Raw genomic sequence first — 13,818 nt, forward strand, 5'->3', positions numbered from 1 at the left:
AACAATCCTTGCTACTCCCATACTACTGATGAGGGGACTGAGCTTCAGAGAGGTTAGGTAACTTTGGGGGATGTCACACCGGGGGCTGGTAGAGGAGTCAATATTTGAACCCAGGTCTGTTTGATCATAAGGTCTGTGTAGTTCTGATGCCCGATCCAGGTTCCATCACTTTCCAATACGGGGAGTGTGGCAAGTTATTTAACTCTTCTGTGTCTCAGTTTCCTTATTCATAAAATAGGGACAATGACAGTACCTACCCCATATAGCTTTTGTCTGGATTAAGTAAAGATAAAGCTCTCAGAGCAGTGCCTGACACTTCGCAGCTACTCAATAAACCTCGGCTACAGTAAATGCTATGTCTGCCCACTAGAGGGTGGAGGGGATGGCACAGCAGGCGTGTCTGATTAGGGAGAGGGCAAGTGGGGGAAGGGGGGAGGAGGTGACCAAGGAGCTCTCCTGCCTTCTGTGCAGTCCACAGAACCAGGCCCCTGTTTGCCCTCTGGAATATTCCTGAGAAGCCCCCATGCTCAGTGCAGAGGGAGGGTTGTCACTTGACATCCTGCTCTCCATCTAGTGTACAAGGAGGCTGTCTTGAGGACCTGCTACCTTTTTGTTATACAGAGGAGGCCCTGAGTCCTCTCTGCTTCAGTTGATTCCCCATTGCAGCAGATGGGCTTTTGGGAGGAGGATTTCAGGAAGCAAGAACAGTTATGTGGTGGTTATTCTAATTAGACCTGCATTCAAATATCATCTCGAAAGTAATACCCAGCTCTGGGACTTTGGCAAATCGCATTGTGAGCCTCAGTTCCCTCATCTGTGGAATGGGCACAATAATAGGGCCTCACAAGTGTTGTTAGAAGGATAATCTGAACTGTCTCGAAAGCATTTGGCACAGTGTCTGGCACATGATAAATGGCAGCCCTTGTTCATATTATGGATGTGTGATGCTCTTTTCTATTCCTGGCCTTAGGATCTGTTGATGTGCAGGTAAAACTCTCCAAGGAGGATTAAGTAAAGTGTCCTTTCCTCAAACCCCTTCTCATGTAGAGAGTCTCATTCTGGGATCTCCACCTGTCAAATCCTTGAAGAGTTTTTGTATTCTGATAGGGCAAGTGCTACCCGTAAGTGTTCCAGGGCAGTTTCTGGGGACAGTAAAGCTGGCATATGATGGGAAGAGCACCGTGCTCTCTGCTTGGGGAACTCCATCCTTTGATGTGTGCACCTGGTGGGGGTAGGGATCCTAGCCTTTTGGTATAATGAGTCGTTAACATTTGTCCTGCTTGTTCTGTGCCAGGCATTGTGGTAAGCCCCAGCTCTGGTCATCTATGGAACCTGGGCTCCAAAGCCAGATTGCCTGGGTTCCAGTCCTACCTCTGCCACTTCCTAGCTCTGCGAACTTGGGCCAAGTTACTTGACCTCTCTGTACTTCAAATGATTCATCTGTAAAATGGGATGATTGTAATATACGTAACTCACAGGGCTGCCATGAGGATTAAATACAATCAACACATATATGATGATAAGAACAATATAATAATAAACATTAGTTACTTATATAGTTATAATTATCTCCATTTTATAGCCAAGGAAACTGAGGGAGATTAATAAACAGCCCGATGACACAGAGCTATCCTTTCTTCTCAAAACTGTCCATTTATTTCCATTTCCACTGCCATCATCTTAATTCATGCCTCCCTCTTGCCATGTCCAATTCCCTCATCTGCCCCTTTCTGGAATCCCTGCTTCCTGTGGCTGGGGTCCCAGTATCTGCTCCTTCCAGAAGGTTCTCCCTCTCTCTCTCTCTCACAAAACTCTAGGTGTTTCCTAGAGGCTTTGGAAATAGTTCTTTTTCTTTTACTCTTTCTGTCATTTTATCTGATAACAAATGTAATACATAACAAAAAATACATAATTTTAAAAATTTGTGCCTCCTAAAAATATTTGCATAGGAGGTGAGAAACTCTCTGTGATTTCATCCCCTAGTGATAATCACTGTTTAGAGTTTCATGTATGTTTCTTTAGGTTTCTCTCCCTCCCACTGCATATGCTAAATTCATATAGGTCACTTTTACTGGTCTTAAAAAAAAATGGGATCGTACCTTACAAACTGTGTGAAATTCACAGCAGAAAATTTTCAAATTTTAATATATTTTTTGAGTGTTGTACTTCCACATGGTATAAAATCCAAAAGACATCGAAGCAAATATTGAAAAATCTCTCCCTCCATATCTATCCCCAGCCACCCAGTTCCTCACTCCAGAAGCAACCACGAGTGCCAATTTACAGTTTGCTTGCAGACAAAGCAGGAAACATATAATTACATTTTATAGGGCAGAATATATGTGTTATAAACCACAAGACGTAAAAATATGGTAGAGTTTCTAGAAGTGGGGAAACTGAGGAGGAGAAGAGTTTATTAGGGGAAGATGATGAGGCACTCCTCTGCTTGTCTCATGCAGAGGGGAATTGGGAGATGCCACCCCCAGTCCATGCGGCATCACAGCCTTCACAGCAGCGTCTCTCAACCAGGGCAAGTTTTACCTCCCGGGGACATTTACTCATTCTCAGCTTGCGGGGGTAGTGATGAGGAGTGTCCTACTGGCATTCACTGAACAGAAGTCAGGGAAGCTGCTAAACATCCTACAATAACCAGGAAAGACGCCACGACAGAGAATGATCTGACCCAAATGTCCATAGTGCTGGGACTGAGACACCCTGACCTATACTTACAAAAGAATTACTCATCTGTCCTTTTGCCTTGGACTCCAATTTGGCTCAGCTCCCTACTGCCTGGCAGGCAGGACCCCTGAGTCACATGCTGCCAGATACTGTCATCTCGCCCCAGGAGTGACATCTTCCTGGGGATCACCACCTATCTCCTCTCTTTTTCCTTGATCAGACAATCTGTAAAGCAAGTCTCTGTCTAAACAGGAGAAAAGGGACTTCCCTGGTGGCACAGTGGTTAAGGATCCGCCTGCCAATGCAGGGGACACGGATTCGATCCCTGCTCCGGGAAGATCCCACATGCCGCGGAGCAACTAAGCCCGTGTGCCACAACTACTGAGCCTGCGCTCTAGAGCCCTCGCGCCGCAACCACTGAGCCCACGTGCTGCAACTACTGAAGCCCGCAGGCCTAGAGCTCGTGCTCCACAACAAAGAGTAGGCCCTGCTCACCACAACTAGAGAAAGCCCATGTGCAGCAACGGAGACCCAACGCAGCCAAAAATTTTAAAAAAATAAAATAAACAGGAGAATATTTTCCTTGCCTTTGGAGAGCCACTATTTTGTATTTATTGGGGGGCCATTAATAACACATCAAATGTTGGGACCAGTAACTATGGTCCCCCAATTCTTCTTGTGAATTATAGAATAGGACTTTTTTTTTCTTTTAAATGCTATCCACCCAGAGTCAGATGCCATAGGAAACTTGTTTGTTTTGGCATTTGTAAAAATTCCAGCCCTGGATCATCTACTTCTGTCTTTCTTTCCATATGAATACTCTCACTCCTAGACATGACCTTCTCCTGGAGGATTAGCATTCCTGTGGCTAGGGTTTCTCTCTGGGAACTTCTGGGAACCTTAGGTAGCTGTTAATAACCTGACCATTAAAATGGTCCAAGCTTTCTCAGAGGTTAACCCATTTAGGTCTAACCAGCACTTTTCAGGAGGTTGAGTATATTGTCCCCATTTTGCAGGTAAGACGGGGGAAATTGAGGTTCAGAGGGATAGACTTGGTTCAGGGATGTAGAGTCATAAAGTGCTGGAGTCAGGATTTGATTCAAGTCAGCCTTGAGTGTGGGCTGGTTCCACACTATCCTTTGTCCCTGCAAGACAGGCCATCATAATTATGAAGTTAAACCTGTAAAGTCTGAATATTGCCCCAGGGGCTGAATCTGCAGGACAAAGTGGCCAGTGCCTGAGGGCGTCTAGTGGAGCATTCCATTCCAGAATGGCTTTGTTGTAAAAATGAAAAGCTAAGCTTTCTTGGGTGGGGGAATAACCCAACCTTACTAACTTCCTTATGGTGTCCAAGAAGTAAAATAACCTTTAGTAAGAACTTTGATCTTTTTATTACACTAATGCTGAAAGAACATTGATGAGAGGGTGGGGCTGAGGTTCAGGAAGAAATAAACACACAATGTGGGCCCTGAGTTAGGGCTTTTTTTCCCCCTCAAACCCAGCACACAGAGGCCATGGTACAGCCATGAAGTTGTGCGTCAAGGACTGATCTGCATTTAATGGGTGAGACCCAGTTATTCATTGGCCGACAAGGGGAGAGATGATAACCAGGGTGGCATAAAACTGCCACTGAGCTGGTAAACGTCCCCTCCCTGGGAGCCCAGAGGCATGACCAAGAGAGCAAGCAGGGCTGTGTTTAAGGCAGAAAAAGATGGGCCTTATGGCTTAGTAAGAAAAGAGGACCCACTGTCTCTGCAGAGTGGAGAGGAAATGCTGGCATATTCCTACAGGATGGGGAGCAGGTAAGAGAGGACGCTTTGAAGGAGGGTTTGGGGGGGTCACACAAATGATGGGGAACCCTTGGGAATGAGTCATGGGAGGAGGCCAAAACTGGGGCTGTCCTGTTGCTTAGCACCAGATGCTATGTACAGAATAAATGCACAATAAATATTTGTTAGAGGAAAGAATGACTATGGGGAAGTGGGAGGCAAATGAGTGTGTTGGCTATAAGAGAAGGCTCTAGAGCTGTCTGCCTGAGCTGGAATCTGGGCTTCCCAGGTCCTCACCGTGAGACTCTGGGTGAGTTGGACCTTTCTGGCTTCAGATTGCTTGTCTGTAGAATGAGTAGTGTGCTAAAAGCTCCCACACCCACGAGAGGTTATCAGGGGTAATCAGAAAATATGGTGCACTGTCAGTACTCAATAAATGTTACCTCTTTCTCCTCTTCCTTCTCATCCTTCTCTTCTTCCTCTGGTAGCAATGATGGTGATGATGATGATGATGATGATGATTAAAGTTCAGGCAGGGAGGGAAGAGTTTGAATTCCATTCTGTCTGTTTAACTGTGTGACCTTGGGCAAATTACTTAACCTCTCTGGGCCTCAATGTAATCATCATAAAGTAGGGATAATAATACGTCTCTATAAATTTGCTTGAGGATTCAATTCCTAATGCATGTGAAGGGTATAGCAGTGGTGCCTGGTGCTCAGTTAAGCTCTCAACAAATGGTGCTGTCTTTATGCTTATCATTAGCCACTGTTGTTGTTTGACTAGATTCCTTCCGCGCTGAAAAGGGGAAAAGGAACTCCAGTGGAGCTGGATGTCAAGCAGTGGGGTTTAGAGTCCTATTTTGCCAGGAAGAGTCCTCTCCTCAGAGGCTGGGTGAGGTAGTCACATGATGTATCACGTTTGACAAGAGCTCCTGGAATTCAGTAAGGGGAGATTGGACTATATTACTGCTTAGGTTATTTCCAGCAGCCTAAGGTTCAATGTTGCCAGAGATAAACCCATGCTGACGAAATGCTAATCATTAGGCAGGGTCATTTCTAGGAAAGACAATCTATTCGTAGGGAAAGGAATAAGAGACTGGGTAAGATTTCTGGATTTTTACAAGCCCAAACAAGTTCCGCTTTCTATGGCATTTGAATCTGGGGGAGTGGCATTTAATAAAAGAGAAGAAAGTCCTATTTCTATAATTCATAGGAAGAACTGGGGACCATAGTTACTGCTACCAACATTTCCTGTATTTGCATCCCCAATAAATGCAAAATAGTGGCTTTCCAAAGGACAGGCAGAATTTTCTCTTATGGTAGAGACTTGACTTATAAATTGTCTGATCAGAGGAAAGGCCTTAAAATGAGAGGAGAGGGACTTCCCTGGTGACGCAGTGGTTGGTAATCCGCCTGCCAATGCAGGGGCCACGGGTTCGATCCCTGGTCCGGGAGGATCCCACATACCGCAGCACAACTAAGCCCCTTGCCACAACTACTGAGCCTGTGCTCTAGAGCCTATGAGCCACAACTACTGAAGCCCACACGTCTAGAGCCCGTGCTCCGCAACAAGAAAAGCCACCGCAATGAGAAGCTCGTGCACCGCAACAAAGAGTAGCCCCCAGCGCTGCAACTAGAGAAAAACCCGCGCACAGCAAAGAAAAACCCAACGCAGTCAAAAATAAGTAAAAATAAATAAATTTATATTTTAAAAAAATGAGAGGAGAGAGGCGGTGATCTCCTGGAAGATGGCTTTCTTTGCCCCCAGAACTGTCACTCCTGGGGTGAGATGATGGTACCTGGCAGCATGTGACTCAGGGAACACCTAGATTTTGGGGTCCTGCCTGCCAGGCAGTATGGAGCTGAGCCAAACTGGAGCTAGAGGACAAGTTAGTAATCCCAACCTGTCTTTATTGAAAATGCTGATATTTGGTTCATCATGGATTTTTGCATTTTTACTTTAAAAAATATTGCATTAAAATATTATTGATCTTGGGACTTCCCTGGTGGCACAGTGGTTAAGAATCCGCCTGCCAATGCAGGGGACACGGGTTGGAGCCCTGGTCCGGGAAGATCCCACCTGCCGCGGAACAACTAAGCCTGTGTGCCACAACTACTGAGCCTGCGCTCTAGAGCCCGCGAGCCCAAACGACTGAGCCCGTTTGCCACAACCACTGAAACCCACTTACCTAGAGCCCGTGCTCCACAACAAGAGAAGCCACCGCAATGAGAAGCCCGCACACCACAACGAAGAGTAGCCCCCGCTCGCCGCAACTAGAGAAAGCCCGCGCACAGCAACGAAGACCCAATGCAGCCAAAAATTAAAAAAAATAAATGTATATAAAAAAAATTATTGATCTTGATTACTAGGATTTTTGGCACCCCTGAAGTTTGCCTTCCGGGCCAGGACCCTACTCTTGGCCCTGCTGCAAATAGCACCGAATCTAGACACTTAATTTCATACTTACCCACATGGGCAAAAAGATGACTGTATTCAAGATGTGAATGTTGGACAAGCAAGCTGAAAAAGAGAGAATTCTCTTCCCTGAGAGGAAGGGGCATTTATGATACTGTACTCCACTCCTTATTGGCTGTGTTTCCTGGCCAAGTTACTCAGCCTCTCTGTGCTTTCATGTCCTTCTCTGTAGAATAAGGATAATAATAACACCTATTACTAAGGCTATGATAGGGATTTAATAGGTTAACACCTGTCAAGTTCTCATAACAGCGTCTGGCATATATATATTTGTTGTTTTGTTATCATTGGTTTCAGTTTCTCTTTTCCTGTCTGCAAATCTGGAATAATAATACTTAGATTGTGTTATATAATGTTTGTTTGAATAGGCATTGTAATAGGACTGTTATATTATAAGGCTCTGAATTAGTCTGATGAAGAACTAAGCTTCTAGTCCCAAAGGTCGATCCAGAAAGGGGGTTGTTTTTCTTCTAAACAAGGGAGGCTTGACACAGACCCAGAATCACAGAATGTGGATAAAGCTCAACCTGGCTTTACTGGCCCCTCCTGCCTTTCTGAGACGCAGTGGTAAAGAAAGGGGAGGATCCCCAGCCCCGGGGGGAGTGGGGGGCTCTAAGGTTTATCATTTTTCCCTGCTTTGGGCAGGATTCTGAGCACATTGACAGTGGGGAAGGGAAAGAGGAGGGATCTCCAGGAAGTGGGGTCCTTCCTTGAGTATCAGAGTCACCCACTCCTCCCAGCAGGTCTCAGCAGGTACAGGAGCTGTGATGTGCGCTTCGTGTTGGGTCCGGTTCTCCCAGAAAGGGGTCCTTGTTCTTCTGGGATGGGCTGGGGTGGTCCAGCCGGGCAGGAAGGCACAGAGCCACCAAGGCACAAGCAACCCTCACCTCTCCTCTCACCTCTCTGCCTGCTCCTTGCTGATCTGTTCCCTGGCTGATCCACAGTGATTCTCAAACCTTGGTGCACAGAAGAATCACCTGAGAAACCCGATAAAAAGGCAGATTCCCAGGTCCCACCCCAGACGCACTGAATCAAAACTTCTGGGGTTGGGACCTGAGTTAGGGTGGTTTTCCTGGGACTGGCAGGTTCCCAGGACATGGAACTTCCAGTGCTAAAGCTGAGAACATTCTGGGCAAACTGGGACAAGTTGGTCACCTGACAATCCACGGGTCCCCCATCTCCCTTAAGCTCCTGGGTAACTCTCCTGGACACCCAGCTTGATGCTCCCCGATACACACAGATCAGCGATGCTTTAAACGTTGGAGTTCCTTTACGCTCTATGCTTCACTCTCTTTTCCTTCCCTAGACTTGCACTGGTAGCCCTATAGCCACTTATGGTGATTTACATTAAAGTTAATGAAAACTAAATAAAATTAAAAATTCAGTTCTTCAGTTGCACTAGCCACATTTTAAGTGCTCAATAGATACATGTGGCTAGTGGTGGCTATATTTGACAGTATAGTATAGAACAATTCCATCATCATAAAAAGTTCTACCTCATTGTAATGTGCTTCGCACATACTGCGTTTCTTACGAATTGAAGGTTTATGGCAACCCTGTGTCGAGCAAGTCTATTGGTGCCATTTTTCCAATAGCGTTTGCTCACTTTGTGTCTCTGTGTCATATTTTGGTAATTCTTGCAATATTTAAAACTTTTTCATTGTTATTTTGTTATGGTGACCTGTGATCAGTGATCTTTGATGCTACTATTGCAAAAAGATTGAGACTTGCTGGAGGCTCAGATAATGGTTAGCATTTTTAGCAATAAAGTATTTTTAAATTAAGGTATGTACATTTTTTTTTTTTAGACATAGTACTATTGCACACTTAATAGACTACAGTATTGTAAACATAACTTTTATATGCACTGGGAAACCAAAAAATTCACATGACTTACTTTATTGTGATATTCACTTGACTTACTTTATTGTGATATTCACTTGGTTGCAGTGGTCTGGAACCAAACTCACAGTATCGCCAATGTCTGCCTGTATTGGACGGCATTGCCCTAGATGATCTCCTCAAGGTCAGGGTTTCTCAACCTGGAAACTCCTGACATTTTGCGTCAGATAATTCTCTGTTGTGAGGGGCTATCCTGTACACTGTAGGATTTTTTTTTTTTATTGGAGTGTAATTGCTTTACAAAGTTGTGTTAGTTTCTGCTGTACAGTGAAGTGAATCAGCTATATGTATACATATATCCCCTCACTACTGGACCTCCCTCCCCCCCATCCCACCCATCTAGGTCGTCACAGAGCACCGAGCTGAGCTCCCTGTGCTATACAGCAGGTTCCCACTAGCTATCTATTTTACACATGGTAGTGTATTTATGTCAAACCTATTCTCCCAGTTCATCCCACCCTCCTCTCCCCCTACTGTGTCCACACGTCCGTCCTCTACATCTGCCTTTCTATTCCTGTCCTGCAAATAGGTCCATCTGTACCATTTTTCTAGATCCCACATATATGCGTTAATACACGATAGTTGTTTTTCTCTTTCTGACTTACTTCACTCTGTATGACAGTCTCTAGGTCCATACAAGTCTCTACAAATGACCCGATTTCATTCCTTTTTATGGCTGAGTAGTATTCCACTGTATGTATGTACCACATCTTCTTTATCCATTTGTCTGTCAGTGGACAGTTAAGTTGTTTTCATGTCCTGGCTATTGTAAATAGTACTGCAATGAACATTGAGGTACATGTGTCTTTTTGAATCATGGTTTTCTCAGGGTATATGCCCAGTAGTGGGATTGCTGGGTCATATGGTAGTTCTATTTCTAGTTTTTTAAGGAACCTCCATACTGTTCTCCACAGTGGCTGTATCAATTTACATTCCCACCAACAGTGCAAGAGGGTTCCCTTTTCTCTGCACCCTCTCCAGCATTTATTGTCTGTAGATTTTTTGATGGTGGCCATCCTGACTGGTGTGAGGTGATACCTCACTGCAGTTTTGATTCGCATTTCTCTAATGATTAGTGATGTTGAGCAGCTTTTCATGTGCCTCTGGGCCATCTGTATGCACTACAGGATGTTTACCAGCATCTCTGGCCTGTACCTAATAGATGCCAATATCGCACCCCTCGCCCCAAGTTTGACAACCGAAAATGCCTCCAGACTTCGTGAAATGTGCTGTGGGAGGGCAAAATTGCTGTGACTGACGATTCCTGCCCTAGACTCTGGCTTCCACCAATCTCTTTCTAAAGTAGAATAAAAGGCACTCACACCCTGCACTTCAAACAGAACATTGTCACCTGAATGCAGATGCTATCTGGCAATTCAGTTGCATCAGCCAGCTTCACATCTAAGGCCGGTGGGTGTCATCTGTTTTGGGGGCAATCTTATATACAAGAAAGTCTTGATATAAAGTGTCATTCGTGTGAGGAGGGGTTAGGGTTATGGTAAAGGTGAAACTGTTGGGAAGGGTTTAGTCCAGAGAATTCCCACCAAGAAAGGAGAGAAGTAAAAGAGGAGGTATCAGCTAGTGTAATGAGATTCGAAGGGCTTCAAAACATCCATATAGGGACTTCCCTGGTGGCGCAGTGGTTGAGAATCTGCCTGCCAATGTAGGGGACACGGGTTCGAGCCCTGGTCCGGGAAGATTCCACATGCCGCGGAACAACTAAGCCCGTGTGCCACAACTACAGAGCCTGCACTCTAGAGCCCATGTGCCACAATTACTGAAGCCCGCGCACCTAGAGTCTGTGCTCTGCAACAAGAGAAGCCACTGCAGTGAGAAGCCCACGCACCGCAACAAAGAGTAGCCCCCGCTCACTGCAACTAGAGAAAGCCCGCACGCAGCAACAAAGCCCCAATGCAGCCAAACATAAACAAATAAATAAATAAATTTATGAAAAGAAAATATATAAAATCATCCCACTCTTTTTCTTGAAATTTCCTCATGGAGATTAATTGGTGACATTTGCCAAATCTATCAACCCAAGTTTCCCAAGTCTTATTTTAAAAATATATTAGAACTCATCTTCATTTGGTGTTATAAGAGGCATCGGCTACCTCATTGCTAAATGCAGCCCATTAGACCATTCTTTGGATAGATTTTTGCCGTGTCAAGGTGATGCCCTTCATAAGGTTAAAATTCAAGTTTATTTTCTAGTCTTTGACACTTTCTCATGTGCTTAACAAGCTAAAAATCTTATATTCTTTTGGCATTCATAAAATATAACGATCGTTCCTCGGGAATTAAGTGTCTTGAAAATTTAGTGAATTCCTTGTTGAAGGGAAAACATGAAAAAAGACAAAATGTACCCGTTTTGTTGTATTTATATTTCCTCTTCTATTCATAGCAAACCAGACCTTATTTTCTGAGGGATCCAATGTGTGGCATTGAATGTGCCTGAGTCAAAGGCAGAAACAGTCTCTGAGAAGCCTCATGGGACGCACGCTAACAAATATTTAGTTCTGGGAAGACGTTGTTAAATGGGTGATTGAAGGTTTTGCCCTCACATGCTTTAAAGAGACTGATTTCCTTGTCTTTATTTCCTTGTTCTGAGCTTTCCCCAGAAAAAGGATTCTAAAGCATTTGTTTACAGCGGTTTTGATGATGACAGCCAAAGTAATCGTTAAGCTAACGTGACCAGCCCAGAAAGAACAACAAGGCAATTGTGAGCAAAGAAAATCTACGTCTCTGCTGAAACGTGGATGTGTGTGAGTGCATGGCCTGATGCCTGGGCAACGGCTCCCAGACGTGTGGTGGCCTTCGTTCTTTGTGTGGGACTTGCCTTTCCAAGATCAGGTGCCTGAAAGGAATCAAAGCTTCTAGCACTGCAATTATGAGGGCTTGGCTCAAATGAGATGCCTGGGAATGAGCGCTGTCTTCTTTCTAAATTCCTTTTCCTTCCCTTTTAGGAATTCTTAGAATTACAACTGGTATTTCGTGCGTGTGTTGGGGGGACGGAGAGAGTTATGTAATTACATTATTGTATAATGTCCATTGTTTCCCCAAATTTAGTCATTTGCATTCCACCTTCATAATTGTTGCCCCTTTTCTTACCGTGAATACTATTATTTATCTGTTCTTTTTAACCTAATAGATTTATTTTAAAAGGAAACATTATTGTAAATGGAAAACTTCTATCACTTTCTTATAGATATAGGTGACTATATATTTATAGACATATATACATACAGGGAAAACCAAACCATGTTATTAAATTCTAACTAGATTATGAAAGAAGCCAGTCTCAAAGGGCTACATTCTGTGTGATTCCATTTATATGACATTTGGAAAAAGGCAAAACTAAAGGGATGGAGAACAGATCCTTGTTGGACTAAGGATGGGAGGAGGGGGTGATTACAGGGAGTGGCACAAGGGAGTTTTGGGGGTGATGGAACTGTCTGTATCCTGATTGCGGTGGTGGTTATGCAAGTGTTCAAATTCATAGAACTATGTACCCCAAATATTTTACTGTATGTTAATTTCAAGATGAAATTGTGAAATTCTGGTCATAAGTTGTGGCCTCGTGAAGGTTCTGAGCTTGGAGCGTTGCTCTCTCCTGGTTGAAAAAGAGACTGTGGCCAATTCAGAGAGGTGTTGAAGAACTATTAGCGCTAATTGAGATGAGATGGTTGTTAACTTGAATCACTGAACAGGAAATAAAAAGGAAGGAACTATCGCTGGGAGATTTCTTGTTATTTTCCACGAGGGAATTTATCTTTTCAAGAATCCCTGCGCTGGGACTTCCTTGGCGGTTCAGTGGTTAAGACTCCTCGCTTCCACTGCAGGGGGTGCTGGTTCCATCCCTGATGGGGAACTAAGATCCCACGTGCTGTGCAACACAGGCACCGCCCCTCCCCCCCCAAAAAATGCCTGCGCAGATCTGAAACCGTCAATTTCTAAATGAGATGTGTTTGTGCCCAAAATGATGGAGCTAGGCATAAGAAGTGCTGCTCCGAGTGAAAGCTCCCCAACTCCCCACTCCCCCCCAGGGTGGCCCAGCAGATCACTGTTAGATTTGTTTCCCCTCCCACTGGCTGAGGGTAGCTGCCACCAAGATAGGCTCCAGGCAACGCGTGAGATGAACAAGAACTTTGTAAGACAACATTCATTCATTCATTCAACAAATATTGAGTATCTCCTCTGTGCCAGGCATGGTACTAGACACTGGGGATATAGTGAGCAAAACAGAACAACTCCTGCCCTCACAGAACTTTCAGTCTAGTGGAAGACACATTTTGAACAATAAGTGCATAAAATTAATATATAATTACAAATTGGTAAGTCCTGTGGGAAAAGGGGCAGGATGCTATGAGAGAGACTCAAGGAGAACTATAAGGATGGGGTGAAATAAAGGGGGCCTCTCTGTGAAAGCGGCATTTAAGCTGACACCTTAAGAATGAGGAGTTAGCCAGGCCAAGAGTGGAGGGAAAAGCATTCTAGGCAGAGGGAACAGCATGTACAAAGGTCATGACCCAGGATAGGCCAGCATGTTTAGTACAGGGCTAGGCAAACTTCGCTCCGCAGTTCAAATGCAACTCCTCCAACTGAGAATGGTTTTTATAGTTTTAAATTATAGAAAAAAATCAAAAGAAGAATAATAGTTCATGGCACATGAAACAATTCAGATTTTGGTGTCCATAAATTGGAACAACAATTTTGTGTTGTCTTGGGCTACTTTTGTGCCACAGTGGCAGAGTTGAGTAGTTGCTACAGAGACCATATGGCCTGCAAAGTTTAAAAATTTACCATCTGGTTCTTCACAGAAGAAGGGTCAACCGGATTCAGAGAATGATGGACAAGGGGAGAGGCAGGCAGGGGCCAGTTCATGGAATACTTTTCAGACGGTTGGGGTGGAGGTGGGGGAATTATTGAGTCTTTCTTTTAAACTGTGCCCTGTGGTCTAGTTTTTCTGGAGCCCCTGGGAGGTGCATTCCTCTGG

The sequence above is a fragment of the Balaenoptera musculus genome, chromosome 15, assembly GCF_009873245.2.
Source record: "Balaenoptera musculus isolate JJ_BM4_2016_0621 chromosome 15, mBalMus1.pri.v3, whole genome shotgun sequence".
In the NCBI taxonomy this organism is placed as follows: domain Eukaryota; kingdom Metazoa; phylum Chordata; class Mammalia; order Artiodactyla; family Balaenopteridae; genus Balaenoptera; species Balaenoptera musculus.